Below are 12,511 nucleotides of genomic sequence, written 5' to 3'. Positions count from 1 at the left end.
AAGATACAAGGGATTATGTCAATCTTCTTGTATCTGTTGAGGCTTGCTTTGTGACCAACTATATGGTCTATTTTGGAGAAGGTTCCATGAGGTGCTGAGAAGAAGGTAAATTCTTTTGTGTTTGGGTGTAAAGTTCTGTAGATGTTTGTGAGGTCCATTTGATTCATGACCTCTGTCAGAGATATTGTTTCTTTGTTTAATTTCTGTTTTGTTGACCTGTCTTTTGTTGAGAGTGGGGTGTTGAAGTCTCCCACTATTAATCTGTGGGCGTCTATGTGTGGTTTTAAGTTTTATTAAAGTTTCTTTTACAAATGTGGGTGCCCTTGTATTTGGGGCATAGATGTTCAGGATTGTGATATCTTCCTGGTAGATTTTTCCCTTGATGAGTATGAAGTGTCCTTCTCTATCTCTTTTGATTGATTTTGGTTAAAAATCTACTTTATTAGATATTGGGATGGCTACTCCTGCTTGCTTCTTGGGTCCATTTGCTTGGAAAACTGTCTTCCAGCCCTTTACTCTCAGGTAATATCTATTTTTGTGATTCAAGTGTGTTTCTTGTATGCAACAGATTGTTGGATCTTGTTTACGCATCCATTCTGTTAGTCTGTGTCTTTTTATTGGAGAATTGAGTCCATTGATGTTGAGGGAAATTAATGACCAGTGGCTGTTAGATCTTTTGATATTGATGTTGGCCATGGTAGTGTGTTTGTGTGTTTGGCTACTTTTGTTTTGCTGTAGTGAGGTTATCTATTTCTTATGATTTCTTGAAAGTAGTTACTTTTCTTGAGTTGTATTTTCCTTCTAGTATCTTCTGTAATGCTGGATTTGTGTGTAAGTATTGTTGAAATTTGTTTTTGTTGTTGAATATCTTGTTTTCTCCATCTATGAGGACTGAGAGTTTTGCTGGGTATAGTAGCCTGGGCTGACATCTGTGTTCTCTTAGGGTCTGCATGATATCCATCCAGGCCCTTCTGGCTTTCATAGTCTCTGTTGAAAAGTCAGGTGTAATTCTAATGGGTTTTCCATTATATGTTACTTGGCCTTTTTCTCTTGCAGCTTTTAGTATTTTTTCTTTGTTCTGTATACTTACTGTTTTGATTATTATGTGGCGGGAGGATTTTCTTTTCTTGTCTAATTTATTGGTGTTCTGTAGGTCTCTTGTATTCTTATTGGCCTCTCCTTTAAGTTGGGAAAATTTTCTTCAATGATTTTGTTGAAAATATTTTCTGGGCCTTGGAGGAGGGAATCTTCTTCCTCTATTCCCATTTTTCTTAGGTTTTTGTCTTTTTATGTTGTCTTGGATTTCTTGGATGGTTTGTGTCAGGAATTTTTTAGATTTATTATTTTCTTTGACAGATACATCGATTTCTTCCATTGTATCTTCCACACCTGAGATTCCTTCTTCCATCTCTTGTAGTCTGTTGGTTATGCTTACCTCTGTAGTTCCTGTTTTCTTTCCTAGGTTCTCCCTCTCTGTGATTTCCTCCGTTTGTGTTTTTTTTTAATTTTTTTATTTAATTTTTTTATTAATTATATTTTATTCATTTTGTATCCCCCCACAAGCCCCCCCTCCTCCCCTCCCGATCCCATCCTCCCTCCCCTTTCTGCATGCATGCCACTCCCCAAGTCCACTGATAGGGGAGGTTCTCCTCTCCTTTCTGATCTTAGTCTATCAGTTCTCATCAAAATTGGCTGCGTTGTCCTCTACCGTGGCCTGGTAAGGCTGCTCCCCCCTCAGGGGGAGGTGATCAAAGAGCAGGCCAATCAGATTATGTCAGTGGCAGTCCCTCTTCCCATTACTATGTAACCCACTTGGACACTGAACTGCCATGGGCTACATCTGTGCAGGAGTTCTAGGTTATCTCCACGAATAGTCCTTGGTTGGAGTATGAGTCTCTGGGAAGTTCCCTGTGTTCAAATTATCTTGTTCTGTTGCTCTGCTTGTGGAATTCTTCTAATTCTATCTTCAAATCTTGAATCGTTTTGTTGATTTCCTTCACCTGTCTGACTGTATTTTTCTGTTTTTCCTTCAATTCCTTCAGCTGTTTGTTTGAACGTTCCTCCGTTTCTTTTATTTTTTTTCAGTGACACAGACTGGCTGCATCTTCCTGTATTTCTTTACGGATGACCATAATCTGTTTTATTATATCTTCCCCTAATTCTTTACACATTTTATTTACTTCTTCCATTAACCTCTTCATTAGCATAGATGTAAGGTCATCTTCTTGAATTTCACTTATGTTAGGGTGTCCAGGGCTACTTGCCCCTGGATAACTGGGTTCTGGGGATGCCATGTTGTTTTGCCTTTTGTTGGTTGTGCTTTTTCGCTGGCCTCTACCCATCTCTCTGTCTCAGGTGTTGTCTGGTAATTTCTGGTGCCTGCTGAGTCCTGGGGTTGGGAGAATCCACTTGGCGGGATTCTAAAGTTCTCCTCTGCTTTTTGGGTATGGTCAACTGAATAGTGGTGCTTCTCAGGAATTATCACAGTTCACTTCAGGTGTATGGACCTGTATGGTAACTGTGGTATTCAGGAAGGCTCTCGTCTCATCAGGTGAGGTCATGGTGATGGCTGTCTTGCTCCTGGGTTTCTTGCTCTGAATTTATTGAGCAGCAGCTGTTGCTCTTAAGGTGTAATTTTTGGGTGCAGCCCTCTTGAAGGAGCAGGGATTCCCATAGTTTTGTCAGTCTAGGTAGGGATAATTGGTTGATCCTTGGCACAGTATCTGAGGGCTGCTGTAATGGCTCTCTGGCTTTTGTAGGTCTGAGGATGCAGCTGTGTGCCCTAGTGCCCTATTGGTATTTAATAATGGTGGGTGAGCACAGCACTCCTGCCTGCAATAGAAGGCTAGAGCCTAGAGTCTGCGTGAATCCATAAAGTCTTTTGGTACTAGGTGTCCTGAGCATTAGACCTGATGATCCCCTCCCCGCTGTGGGGTTTCCTCCTGCCAGGGACACCCAGTCTTTGCTTTGGTGACCACCGTTCTGTGTGGGATGGCGAGTAGAACCAGCAGGCACAGACACGCGTGGCTCTGCCTTTCTAGCCTTTGGGAGCCTGGGCATTTGCCTAAACTGGGTAATTTTTCCAAAGACCTTTTTGGGGTGGTGGTATCAGCTGAGTGCGCTGAGATCAGACCAGCCGTTTCCCTCCCTGTGTGTTTGCACCTGACAGTGAAACTCAGTCTCTGGTGCCCTGGGGCCCACAGTTCTATCTGAGGCAGCGACTCTGTGCTGGCGCCTGGGTCCCTGGCTCTGGCTCTGGGCTGGCTCCTGGCGCGCCCGCAGAACCCGAGTCTTTTCCAAGAGATGTCTGGATGACCTAAGTTCGGTCCCAATCGTTTCCTGCACTGTGGTGTTATCTCTCGACTGGAAATTGCAATCTATGATGTTGTGGTGCCCACAGTTCAGTCTGGGACAGTGACCAGAGCACGCTGGCGTGTGACTCTGGGCTGGCGACCAAGCGCCTAGTGGAACCAGTTTAGCCGGGTGAGTTAAAGCTGATTGAATCCCCCACCGTGAGGTATCCTCTCACCTGTGAAACACAATAACTTGTGTTTTATGGCTGCGAGTTCTGATTGCTTGTCACTGTGCTGATCCTGCTGTGCTGCTGGTCAGAATGAGAGTCCTCCCGGTGCCGCCATCTTGCCCCCTCCTGTGGGTTTGGTTTTATGTTGAGGTCTTTGATCCACTTGGACTTTAGTTTTGTGCAGGGTGGTAAATATGGATCTACTTGCATTTTTCTGCATGTAGACATGTAGAGGCCAGCACTATTTGCTGAACATGCTATCTTTTTTCCATTGTATGATTTTGGCTTCTTTGTCAAAAATCAAGTATCCATCGGGCTGTTTCTATGCCAATATAAGGTACTTTTAACTACTATTGCTCTGCAGTACAGGTTGAGATCAGCGATGGAGATACCTCCAGACGATCTTTTGTTGTACAGGATCATTTTGGCAATTCTGGGATTTCTGTTTTTCCATTTGAAGTTGAGAATTGTTCTTTCAAGGTCTATAAAGAATTGTGTTGGTATTTTGATGGGAATTGCATTGAATCTGTAGATTGCTTTTGGCAGGGTGGCCATTTTCACTATGTTAATTCTACTCATCCATGAGCACTGGAGATCTTTTCATCTTCTGATATGTTCTTCAATTTCTTTCTTCAAAGACTTGAAATTTTTTTCATACAAGTTTTAAAGTTGCTTGGTTAGAGTCACACCAAGGTACTTTATATTATTTGTAGCTTTTGGGAAGGGTGTAGTTTCCCATTAGTCTTTTGTATACAGGAGGGCTACTGATTTTTTTGAGTTAATTTTTTATTCAGCCAATTTGCTAAACGTGTTTATCAGCTGAAGGAGTTTTGTGGTAGAATTTTGGGGGTCACTAATGCTTTTCTTATCCATCTTTAAGGTTCTAGTCAGTGGTTCCTCTGTGGCAAGCCATCTTACAGCTTTCTTGTAGAATATGCCTTTATCTGAACGTTCATGATATCTTATAATACTATATGTAATGAAAGACATGTCAATAAAATTAATCTTTTTTTTTTTCTTTTTGAGATGTCCTATTGAACATCTAATAAGATGTTACTGTGGCCTAGACTCCATCTATATAATAAGTTATGCATCAACTCAGTGCAGGCCTATAATTCCAGTATTTGGGATGTTGAAGTAGGAGTTGTCAAAGAGTGGCAAAACCAAGACAGAATTAGAGACAGTCAATTGAAAAAGGTTAACTAAGTCAAAAGCTCTAGGAATGCTTCATATGAGTCTACTCTGTGGCTTCCAGGGGGAAGGACACAGCCCTGAGCAGGAGTGTGCCATGGCACTCGCACATCCATGAACTAGGATTCAAAGCCTCTGCCTTTCCCCATGCCTGGAGTAGGGTTGAGTCTCTATAGCTCCCATCACAGTCTTTCTTAGTTTTCCAGCAAGTGGTCTTTGCAAAAATCATTTCATAAAAGTATGAAAATGGTACAGTAGAGGGTAGGAAAAATGCCTTTGCATACAATTTTAGGTGAGTTGAGAAAAGAATAAGATACTTTTGATAACACGGCACGTGTTATTTAAATATAATCCAGTCAAGGCAAGATGCTCTGACAAAAGCACATATTCAGTGTGGTTTCAAGGTAGTGTTTGAAAACGATTTCATCCTCCTGCTGTGTATTACTAACAAAGGACTATCACATCTTAAGCCTTCTTTGGCAATTTCAAGCCTCAAGCAAATGACCACCAATGTAGTACATGTTAATTTTATGACATTGCCAATAATTATGCCAAACATTCCTAGGAAGTGAATTTTTGTTACAGTCATTTTTCTTGCAGTTTCAAGTGCACACATGGCCTTCACCACTTGGAAACATATTTAGGTCAACAGGACAGGGTAACTGATCATTGCTATGGACTGTTTTACTAATAAGCAAGTAACAATTTTATTTTTCAGAAATGCGATCGACTTACTGTATTAAAAAAAAAAACCTAATCTTAAATCAAGTGGTCAAGAAGAAATTTGGTGCATTTCAGAGAAGATGAATGACATCTAGGTAAAAATCAAATGCAAAGGCCACCATATACATAATAAACCAATTATATAGTAAAAGAGAGTCAATGATATTTAGAAAAAAATTGTAATAATTCTGAAAAAGCAAATATCTGGAGTAGCCATTTTGCCTTAAAGAGGACTGTTTTTTATGAACACATTTTTATTTTTTACTTTATTTCTTTTTTAAAATGAGAATTCATGGTATTCAATGTAACTAGAATTTATTATTGTATACACTCAGGTAAGAATGTATATATGCAAGTGTGGACAGTCATGATTTCATCTGTCTCATAGTTTATGGTGTAATTATGAAGGCATTTATAGATCATTTAGAGGTTGAGTTCTAAAAGTTGGTCTCCTACTGACAGGGCATCGAAAGATTGAACATTTGGCTCCTCACACCAATTATATTTTTCAGTTGAGACACTAAATTTATATTTATAACCTTCTAGAAAAATAAGTGCTTCTCAGAACATCAACTCTGAAATTTTTCACATGTAACATTTTATATGTGTGTATGTATGTATAGACCCATATGATGTATAAATGTGGAATAAACTTGCTCTTCTTAAAGATTTTTTTAGCTTTACTTATTTTATTTTATGTGTGAGTGTTTTACCTGAATGGATACACACCAAGTATGTGGCTGGTAGCTATGGAGGTCAGAAGAGGGAATTGCATCCCCAGGAACTGGAGTTATGGATGGTTGTGAACCACCATGTTGGTATTAGGAATCAAACCCATGTACTCTGCAAGGGCAACAAGTGTTCCCAACACTGAGACATCTCTCCAACCACCATTTTGCTTTTTTATGCCTACAAAATGATAGTAACTTACAATTTTTAAAATGTCTTTGGCTTTGCCAAAGGTTTAGTACATAATATTAGAGTAATCCCTAAAGTTTCTTTTAAAATTTCCTGCTTTGACATTTCAGATTGAACTTGGGGCTGATTCACACATATTAACTGGGGAGAAAAAGATAAACATTTCCATTAAAATAGACATTTATCTGATGCTTCTCCAGCATATGTCCGCCATGCAATACCCAAGACAGAAAGTCAAACTGATTTTTAAGTCTAGTTCTCTCCCTTTTCACCACCAATGAAAACACATTTCAAGCAGCAGATAGTATGGACTAAATCACAAGTTTTCCCAAATAATATCACAACTATATGTCTCTAAGAGGTCCTTATTTAACAATAACCCAGCTTAACTGGAGCTCTGGAGTTACTGGGCCCTGACTTCTGCGTCAAGTTTACCATCAAGTTCATTTTACTCTTGCAAGATTAGTAAATAAATTTATTGGGATTTAGGGGTATCTACATGACTTTTGAAACATAAGAATGGGCCAGAAGTGGTAGTGCACACTTATAACCCCAGCTACTCAGCAGGCTAACAAAATAGGATCATGATATCAAGCCTACCCTGGAAAATTTAGTGAGACTTGATCTCAAAATAGAAATAGAGAGTCTAGGGAGGCTGGGGAGAGAGAACAGCAGTAGAACTGGGTACTATACAAGCAAGAGGAACTGGAATGAATATGTAGAACCAATGCAAAGGCTGGGGATCTACCATGCAAAAGACAAGACAGTTCCCCTTTAATTCTAGTCTCAGAGGGCAGAGAGGAAACCCCAGAACAAGCTAGAAGTGACATTATCCACATTAGAAAAACTTTAGGTTTGATTCAAAGACCCAGCCTCAGAAAAGAATAAGGTGCAGAATCATTGAAGAAGAGTCTTAACTATATGGCATTTCCCCAATCAGGGATTTGTCATAATGTGCAGTTCTGCTTTACCTATAAAGCCAGCACATGATGAATACAATAAAACTTTAAGTTAAATTCACTCCTCATTGATCCTGTGTCTAAGTCTACAATTCACAGAATCTGACTTTTAAAAAAAATTAGTGTATTCAGAACAGCAATACAACAAAGATTTAAGCACTCATAGAAGTGCTAATAGAAACAAAGTAACTTTATTTTGCCCAGGAAAGAAAAAGCCTAAAGGAAACTAGTTAAATATCCTTGAACATATGAAGGCTCTAAAGATTTTATATAGCATAATAGTGAGGAATGATTTTTAGAGTTCACTAAATACTCAGCAATAAAGAGAGAGGTTTATGTGTCCACGTCTGAGGAAATGGGGACAACTGAATGTAGCCTTGGAGAGACATAAAGGGACCTGGAATATCACTTGTCTAATAAGCATCCACAGATGGGTCTAGTACCAGGGACCATGTGTACACTGGAAAAATGTCTTTGTCTTTAGGACAATGACTCAATAGTGCATATGGTACTTCATGAGTTTTCAATTTTTCTTCCTAGAAGTAAGTGAAATTAGGGAAGCTTCTCATCCAAAGGAGAAAAAACGCACTCTGACAAACAACTTGTATCTGGAAACTAGAAGCAGGCTGTTGCTAAAATTCCTTCCTATGGAGAGATGTAAGCAACATCTACCCCTCCTCCTAAGGTTCCAAGAAAATTTACGTACAATTCACCAAAGTTGACCCTGGAGAACCAACTCTACTGTAATAGGGCTTAATTAAAGAGCATAAGTGAGAGGTTACTTACTGGAGTGTGTGTGATACCCCTCTACACAAACAAACAATCAAAGCCACACCATAAAGGCATTGTCCAGCAGGATGATGTTTTTTCATGACCCTACAGATGAAGCTCTCTTTCTCTATCCTACCTTGGTCTATACCACTGTAGTCCTTCCCTGAGGCCATGTGTAATTAAGATGGTGTACCACACTGGTGGAACGCAACTGGTAGTATAAAGTGACTGGATATGCAAGTGAAAATCCTGTGACCCTTTGCGTCCTTCATGAGTGGATGTAAAATTTCAACAAGCCCAGACACACCTGAATTGCCAGAGATAACAGCTCAGAGAACACTTCTGTATAACATAGGCCATTGGTATGGTGGAATGCATTTGATGGGAGGATGGTAGAATACATGTGAAATGAAAAATAGAGAGGGGGAGGAGTACTTGAAGCAAATGGGTTCATGAAGATAGTGGAATGATGGACTAGAAAAATAAGAACCCAGGGGAAGGCCTCACCAAAATGAAATAGGCATAAGGAAGCTGTTTGGGAAATGATCTTGCAATCCAATTAAAAAATGTAAAATACAAAGGGATAATAGAACATAATGTGATATGAAATAGCAGTGAGAGAATACTAAGAGCTAGAAGTTTAAGTGGAAATGGGAACAGGGAGGAAAGATGGAGACTTTGGAGGGGATTAACCAAAACTAATGAGGTTTAAAAACCATTTTGAAATTCCTCTTCTCCCCTTATGCCCCTCTGCTAGTCCACTGATAGGGGAGGTCCTCCTCCCCTTCTATTTGACCCTAGCCTATCAGATCTCATCAGGTCTGGTTGCATTGTCTTCCTTGGTTTGTAAGCTAAATTAACAATGAATTTTTTTTCTATTTTCTCTATTAAAAATAAATTATTTTCTTCTAAAATATATTGTGATTACAGTTTCCCCTTCCTCTATTCCTCTCAGTTCCTCCCTACCTCCCTTCTCATCAAATCCATTCCCTTTCTGTCTCTCAGTAGGAAATAACAGGCTTTTAAGAGACAACAACCAAACACAACATAATAAGAAATATTTTGAAAGAATTTGAACAGAAGTACCCACATCAGTGAATAATGATGCTGCCAGAAGATATGTTATTAAAATTAAAGTCTCAGTTCTGGGAGCAGGTGAGTGAAGCCCTAGAGGCACCCAAAACAATACAGGGTATTGCCATTGTTTTAGGATCCCCACCACAGCAAGATGGTAAGACTCTATTTCTGAAGGAAATATACGCTTCATTTGCAGGACAGTAAAATCAATTTGAACTGACCAGGAAACTCTCTCTCCCTGCTGGCTGGCTTTCATAGTGCTTGAAGTCACTGTGTAGACTGTTGGGGAAACAAATCACTGGCCTTGTCCAGCACTAGACCCTGTTTCAATACTGACATGCCAGGCAAGATGTACCTTCTGGGGTAAGAATGGTTAAGAGCATAACCAACTGTTTTCTTGATTGGGTTTGAGGTCAACTCTGTACAGGGGTAATAATGCCTAATACTATGAAGTTGAAACCCATGGCTGGAAAGACATAAACCCTAGCTTCTTATCGCAGTGGGTAATGGTTAGTGATGAGAATATGTGACTAAGTACTCAGGTGTAGTTAGAAGATGTGTAACAATCAAGGTTCAGGGAACATCATAAGAAGAGTGGCAGAGGGAATGAAAGAGCCAAGACATTAGAAAGAGTGCTATGAAATGACATGGCTATTGCACACATGAATTTACAGCAGCTGTGGCTATATAACAAGGCCTTCACAAGATCAAGCCAGATAAAAATTCCAGTATGGGAGCTCATAGACCCCATCTCTGATTGAAGAACTACTGGTGGTTAATGGTTGCTGGTGGCAGGAAGTCAATTTTCTTCAAAAGTGTGGCCACTGATATGTTGCTCCTGGCTCAGTGGATGACCCCATGTCCGTGATTAGAAGGGTAATACTAACTGGACTCAGGTTAAAGGAAAGTATTCACTTTACCCCCCAAACTCCTCCATCAATATTTTATATAAGCCCAGGACCAGATGGCTTCAGCGCAGAATTCTACCAGACCTTCAAAGAAGAGCTAACACTAATTCTCTTCAAACTATTCCACAAAATAGAAACAGAAGGAACATTACCAAACTCATTCTATGAAGCCACAGTCACCTTGGTACCTAAACCTCACAAACACTCAACAAAGAAAGAGAATTTCAGGCCAATCTCTCTAATCAACATTGATGCAAAAATACTTAACAAAATACTTGCAAACCGAATACAAGAACACATCAAAGTTATCATCCTCCATGACCAAGTAGGCTTCATCCTAGGTGTGCAGGGGTGGTTCAATATTTGGAAATCCATCAATATGATCCACCATATCAACAAACTGAAAGAAAAAAACCTCATGATAATCTCCCTAGATGCTGAAAAAGCATTTGACAAAATCCAACATCCATTCATGTTTAAAGTACTGGAGAGATCAGGGATACAAGGCACATACCTAAACGTAGTAAAGGCAATATACAGCAAGCCTATAGCCAACATCAAACTAAACAGAGAGAAACTTAAAGCAATCCCACTAAAATCAGGGACAAGACAAGGCTGTCCACTCTCTCCATATCTCTTCAACATAGTGCTGGAAGTCCTTGCTAGAGCAATAAGACAGTTGAAGGAGATCAAGGGGATACAGATTGGAAAAGAAGAAGTCAAATTATCACTATTTGCAGATGATATGATAGTATACATGAGTGACCCCCAAAACTCTACCAGGAAACTCCTACAGCTGATAAACACCTTCAGCAAAGCGGCCGGATACAAAATTAACTCAAAAAAATCAGTGGCACTCCTGTATACAAAAGACAAAAGGGATGAGAAAGAAATTAGGGGAACAACACCCTTCACAATAGCCACAAATGACATAAGGTACCTCGGAGTAACCCTAACCAAGGAAGTCAAAGATTGTATGAAAAAAATTTCAAGTCTCTGAAGAAAGAATTAGAAGAAGTATCAGAAGATGGAAAGATCTCTATGTTCATGGCTTGGCAGGATTAACATAGTAAAAAAAGCCATCTTACCAAAAGCAATCTACAGATTTAATGCAATTCCCATCAAATTGCCAACACAATTCTTTACAGACCTGGAAAGAAAAATTCTCAACTTCGTATGGAATAACAAGAAACCCAGAATTGCTAAAAACAATCCTCTACAATAAAAGATCTTCTGGAGGTATCTCCATCCCTGATCTCAAGCTGTACTATAGAGCAACAGTTATAAAAACTGCATGGTACTGGCATAGAAACAGAATGGTGGATCAATGGAACTGAACAGAAGACACAGAAATAAACCCACACACTTATGGACACCTGATTTTTGACAAAGGTGCCAAAACCATACAATGGAAAAAAGCATCTTCAACAAATGTTGCTGGTCCAACTGGATGTCTACAGGTAGAAAAATGAAAATAGATCCATATTTATCACCTTGCACAAAACTGAAGTCCAAGTGGATCAAAGACCTCAACATAAAACCAGACACATTAAATCGGCTAGAAAAAAAAGTGGGGAATATCCTAGAACTCGTTGGTACAGGAGAGAACTTCCTGAACAGAACACCAACAGCACAGGCTCTGAGAGCAACAATCAATAAATGGGACCTCATGAAATTGAAAAGCTTCTGTAAAGCAAAGGATACTGTCATCAAAACAAAGCAACTGCCTACAGATTGGGAAAGAATCATCACCAACCCTTTATCTGACAGAGGACTCATATCCAGTATATATAAAGAACTAATGAAGCTGAAAAGCAGCAAACCAAGTAATCCACTTAAAAAATGGGGAACAGAGCTAAACAGAGAATTCTCTGTAGAGCAAAATCGATTGGCAGAGAAGCACTTAAAGAAATGCTCAACCTCATTAGCCATTAGGGATATGCAAATCAAAACAACCCTGAGATTTCACCTTATACCCATCAGAATGGCCAAGATGAAAAACTCAAGGAACAACACATGCTGGAGAGGTTGTGGAGAAAGGGGAACCCTTCTCCACTGCTGGTGGGAATGTAAACTTGTACAACCACTCTGGAAATCAATCTGGTGCTTTCTCAGACAACTAGGAATAGCGCTTCCTCAAGATCCAGCCATACCATTCCTAGGCATATATCCAAGAGGCTCAAGTACACAAAAAAGACATTTGCTCAACCATGTTTGTAGCTGCTTTATTTGTAATAGCCAGAAGCTGGAAACAGCCCAGATGCCCCTCAACTGAAGAATGGATGCAGAAACTGTGGTACATCTATACAATGGAGTATTACTCAGCAATGAAAAATAAGGAAATCATGAAATTTGCAGGTAAATGGTGGGACCTGGAAAGGATCATCCTGAGTGAGTTGTCCCAGAAGCAAAAAGACACACACGGTATATACTCACTCATA

Source organism: Psammomys obesus, unplaced genomic scaffold (genome assembly GCF_907164565.1).
Source record: "Psammomys obesus unplaced genomic scaffold, mPsaObe1.curated_primary_1811, whole genome shotgun sequence".
Taxonomy (NCBI): Eukaryota; Metazoa; Chordata; class Mammalia; order Rodentia; family Muridae; genus Psammomys; species Psammomys obesus.
Note: the sequence above shows the minus strand (reverse complement) of the source record.